Below are 5,632 nucleotides of genomic sequence, written 5' to 3' on the forward strand. Positions count from 1 at the left end.
CACCCAGCTGTTACTCACCTGCTGGGAGAGATGTTCTGCAGAGCCTCTTCAGCCATTGTTTTCCAGGAGGTCAATCCAATGCCAGGTACATGGACAGCTCTGCATTGGTAGGCATGTTCTGCTGTGTTGAGACAACCACTTCTGTGGATAAATCTTGGTGGTGTGAGCAATTTCTTTCGGGCTGGAGATGAAAATACAAGGGGAGAGGCAGCACTCTCTTGCAAACACCACTTACTGCAAGGGTACAGAATTGTACTAGGTACGTTTTCCCATTCTCCTCTCTCTTGAACCCCTATAACACCCTCTCCAAGTGCTATTCTTGTCTTCCTTGTAACCCAGACTGCTTCTTTGCTGGTGCAAACTCTCCTTTTGCTTTTCCTTCTACTGCTTCCCTGAAGAACTCAACCTCTGCTCCTCCCCTGGAGATGCGAGGGTTGTCCACCCTCACAGAGGTGCACCACTCACATGTTAGTGCCTGTGACTGAGTTTGAAATGTTGCATGGCAACAGAGAAGAAAACAAATTGCAACTCATACCAATGACTCGATGACTTTGATATCTGTGAAGTAAAGACAGGGGCTCTTCAGAGCTACGTTATCAGCTCTACTTTTGGCAGACCCCACTTGGTAGGAAGCAAAGGTCTAGTGACCGGAGAAAAGATGGGAAGAAAAGAAAAAGTCACCTCAGTTTTAATCAGGGGTTCAGTAAAATTCTGTGCATCTTTTGTTTACATGAGTCTCTTAAAAAATTCCATTGAAATTGAAGTTGACACACCACATGGTTTCAATACTCATCCACAAAGCCAAGTGTTTCCTGATTATTTCCTTCTCATCCAGGCTGTGAAGCTGAGGTCCTGGACCTTGTCTGGAAATAAATGAGGGGGCTGCCTTGCCCTTGTCTCCCCTCTCATCAGCTTGCTGTCCCCAGGCTCCAGCATTATATTCATTTTCACAGCAATGCAGAGATCATAACAGCTACAAGCAGCATGAGAGGGAAAAACCCAGGCTTGATTTGCATTAATTTGTGCACTAAGGCTTCCCTTTGTCTGAGGAGCTTTTAGTTAATAGATCCCTCATTGGCAGGAGCCAAGGTCTAATTACATGATAAAATTGTGCAGATGTGGCCATAGAAGAGACACATGCTGTTAATTGAGTATTTTTCCGCAGTCACTTGTCCTAGTTTGGAGAGAAAAATAAACTGTCTCTCTTTTTTCTTTTTCTTTTTTTTTTTTTTTCTTGTATAACTGCATCTCATGTAGGCATATGGTTAAAATGAAGAAGACCTCAGCCTCACTAGTGAATCTATTATGGCCAAGCAGTTGGGCCTGTGTTTCAAGAAACTCCAGTGCTTTGCACATCTACACCTGGCCATGCGTGAGAAAGAGACAAAAAGAGCAAAGCACTGAGGTGTGAAGTGAAGTGTGTAGATACCATTTGTAGCTTTCAAAGCACGTAAAAGACCAGAAGGGACCAAAGCAATTCTGCTCTGAGAAGTAGTTAAAGATGAGAAGAACAGAGCATTTGAGAGGTCAACAGCCAGGACGTTTGTATGGAAAGTTGAGAGGGTTCTTGCCTTCATCTTATTTTTGTGAAAGATTTTTTTCTGGGGAAATGTTCATAAATTTCCAAGAAAAGGAGAAAGTACATATTTCAGTATAATTACTGAAAAGCTGGGTATGTAGGGGGAAATGTAGATATGGGATAGTTTTTATCATGCAACATGGGAAAGTATGAACTGCTGCTGCCACTGTAGATGGTGGCACCAGTCATGTTTTGGGGTCAAGGAGGATTTTCAGAGGGAGTTAACGAATTGTGGATAGCTGGCATAGGACATTACTGGGAGGGAGAAGACCTTTACTCTCAGTGCAGATTTGACAACGAATCCACTAATGCAATATTGGGGATTCCCCAGTTGCTCCAAGAACCTCCTCATTAGGAATAGAGAGGACAAAAGTGTACTTTTGTGTACCTGCTCTCTGGAAGCAACAGGAGAAAAGGAGACTAAGTCCCTGGATGAGGGATTTAATGAGTATCTAGGTTTGAGCTCTGGCCTGATAAAAACACAATAATTCCTCCTTGACATGTGGCCCAAGCAGGTCTACAGTGACCTGTACTGGCTGTCACTGGCTGTTCATATATCAGTATTTTCCATTAGCATCCTCCCTCTGCTCATCCAGCTGCCCTGCAGCTCCACTGGGGAGCCCTGGGGGTGGACTTCCTGCAGTTCTGAAGAGAGGAGCAAAAGCCACAGTGACCTCAAATGAATGGAGGATTAAGTACTCAGTAAATTAAACTTCCTGCCAAGGAGCACCTCGGTGGCTGTGAACCCCAGAGTGGTGCACAGAGGTAGGTCCTAGTGGAAAGGCAAACACAATTTCACAACAAGCAGTGTACAGCTGCATTTTTTTCACTTCCAGGAAATAAGCAGTCATAGAATCATAGAACAATTCAGGTTGGAAAAGACGCTTGGGATCATTGAATCCAACCATTAACCCTACACTACAAGTTCACCCCTAAACCATATCACCCAGCACCACATCTAAGTGACACTTGAACACATCCAGGGATGGCGACTCAACTACCTCCCTAGGCAGTCTGTTCCAGTGTCTGACCACTCTTTCTGTGAATAATTTCTTCCTAATGTCCAGCCTAAACTTGCCTTGTTGCAACTTGCAACCATTCCCCCTGGTTCTGTCCCTAACTACCTGTGAGAAGAGACCAGCACCAACCCCTCTACAATGTCCTTTCAAGTAATTGTAGAGCATGTTGAGATCCCCCCTCAGCCTCCTCTTCGTCAAACTGAACAGACCCAGCTCCCTCAGTCGCTCCTCATAAGGTCTGTTCTCCAGGCCCTTCACCAGCTTTGTTGCCCTCCTCTGCACTCGCTCCAACACTTCAATATCTCTCTTGTACTGAGATGACCAAAACAGTCCTTGCGATAGCACTTTTTCCCTGTTAAGATTGCATCTACCTTTTGCCAACACCTAGTTTGGGTAGAAGACTTGCAACGTAAAATGTGAAACCTTGAAATGTAGTCAAGGAAATCTGGCAGAGTGAATGGATTCTTTTCACTTTAGTCCATGCTCCTTAGTGCCTCAAATACTACATGGAGAAATGTCCCTCCCTCATTTCACAAGAGAAACTAATATTTGTGGAGCCCTTGAATACTTCAGTGAAGAACACTGTGGAAAGTCCTAAAGCAAACAAATGGACCTTTCCAGAGCAAGGTTTTAAGAGTGTAAATAATAACTAGATCATGCCCCAAACAGCTACCATTATTTGCAAGTTGTGACAATTTCTTGCTCTTAACATTTATGACAGAGGCAGAGCAAGAGATGGAGGTTCAGATCAATAAGTTTGCAAAAGGTGAAACTAAGCAGACAGTAGGTTCAAAACCACAGAAGAAATACCTATTCGTAACTCAGAAGAATTAGTCTTCATGTTTTCACTCTGAAGTACAGCCTGGTATAGGATATCCTGGGTTAATCTGTGCTTAACAATTTTTTCCCTTCTAGTCATCTGCTTCAGAGAGAGACTCCACAGTAACTCATCAGCAAAGTTACTGATAATGCATGATTTATCTCCTAGTTAGTCAAGAGCCTCCGACTTGATATGAGTCCAGATCCCCAAGCAAAGACATTGAGTCCAGGACATTGCAATTTAAACCATTTTGTGATGAAAGAGAACTGAAGCAGTGTCAGGATCAGGGCTGCATCCCAGGTTAGCCGTTCACTGGTCAGTGGTGAGGGCTTTGGGACCTTGGTTTGAAGGCTGCTAACTGAAGGCCAAAGCTTTTAAGGTGCTGGAAGATCAAGTACAGCAAAGTCCTTTAGCACTTGATGAAGTTAAAGAATATAAATGAAGTTCTGAAGGCTAATGCTCTGCTTAAAGACTTTGCTGGATCAATACACCTTGCAAAATCAGTTCCAGAGGTGGATGGCTAAGTGTAGCTGACAGGATCTGTTTCACAGTAAATTCTCTGGATCAGCATGGCTGCCTATGAGAAGTTCTTGAGAGAAAGAAGATTGCTTGAGTTGTCCCATCAGTGCAAAAGTTCAGTGTGGTGGCCAGTAGTAATTGCCCATGGTAATTCCCAAAGACCATCAGGTATTTCTGTCCCGCTCCAGAGTGGAAGGTGAACTGTAATTCCACACGTGGGTTTCCTGTAAGAACGTGATCTTTCTCCCATGAATTCATCTTAGGGCGGTGGCCTCATAGACTGTAAAAATATGCAGTATAGTAGAGATCATCACATTGCCTGGCTCTGGCGTAGGCCAGGTTGCAGTCTGCTCTGGTGGTGCTCAGAGTGGTGGCTAAAGTATTTTCAATCAACATCCGAATCACCTTAAGAGATACAAAATTTTGATATAAGAAGAATATATTTACATACATTAAAGACTTATAGAAATTTTTATGTAGAATTCATGCTCTGGCCTTTCTTTTCATCCTCTCCTTTACCTATGTTCAAGATCTGCTAATAAAGTCTTTCTAAAAAAATAATTGTATTTTGAATGCCAAGTGGCGGGGAGTGGTTTGCCTTCATGATGCTGTTTGATCTACATCGCCACATAGAATATGCTGTGGCTCTTGGCAGTTTGACCCCACCAAGGGAACCTCTTGGTTTACTGGAGAAGGAAGCCTGGATATGCACTGACTGTGTGTACACAGTATATACAGCCAAGGGAGTAGTACCCTGACACAGGGCAGGGGGATGGATCATTTTGGACATATCAGATATACTAAAATGCTCATGTTCAGGGGACTAAAGAGCCCTGAGGCAATGACTAAGGCTAATCCTGAGTCCTTTTCCCAATGCATTTTCAGAATAAGTTGTTAGAGCTTTCATATACGAAGGTGATCTTTAGTTGAACACATAATCATAGATTTGCAGTGGGTGTAAATCAACATTTGGTCTCCTCCTGCCAGTGAATTTGCGTTACAAGAGGTTCTGTCTCTTTGATATTTTTGTTAATTAGCAATTTGAATCAATGGTAAAAATTGTCAAAACCTGGATCCAATTGCAGAAACATATATTGAGCCATGTTCCACAGGAGACTATTCTGGGTCTGGAGTTAATCAATATTTTTCTTAATTACTTCCATGGTAGAATAGAAGGTTTGCTTATTGAATTTATAGAAAGCACCAACCAGAAAGATGCCGAATACACTAGAGGATGGGGTTAGAATTCAAAGTAAGCATAGGTGCAAAGCATTACACCGAGATAAGAATAACCACCTTCAGAGAGAGGTGAGAGAGGGTGACTGGTGAGCCCAGCTGGGTACAGTCCAAAAGAGATAATCAAAAATGATGAGAGGTCTAGAAAACAGCATAAGCAGGATTAAACCTTCAGAAAGAGTCAACTGTCAGAGCCAAATGAGACAATGCCTTGGTTTCTGTTGTCATCTGATGGTGTCCTCTACTTTGTGTGGAAATGGACTGAGCTGTCTGCTATGGCCTTATCTGCAGGTCCCAGCTGTTCTCTTTGCAGCTTCCATCCATCTCCTTCCAGCACACCTGGGCTGCAGCCAAACAGCACTTTTTGCCATCACTGTCTACACTTGTACAATCCTGCCTGGGCAGATATGTTTACTTTTTTAGCTGATTTTCTCTGTTCTTATTTGTGAACCTCCTTTC

This window comes from Apaloderma vittatum, unplaced genomic scaffold (assembly GCF_000703405.1).
Source record: "Apaloderma vittatum isolate BGI_N311 unplaced genomic scaffold, ASM70340v1 scaffold5678, whole genome shotgun sequence".
Taxonomy (NCBI): Eukaryota; Metazoa; Chordata; class Aves; order Trogoniformes; family Trogonidae; genus Apaloderma; species Apaloderma vittatum.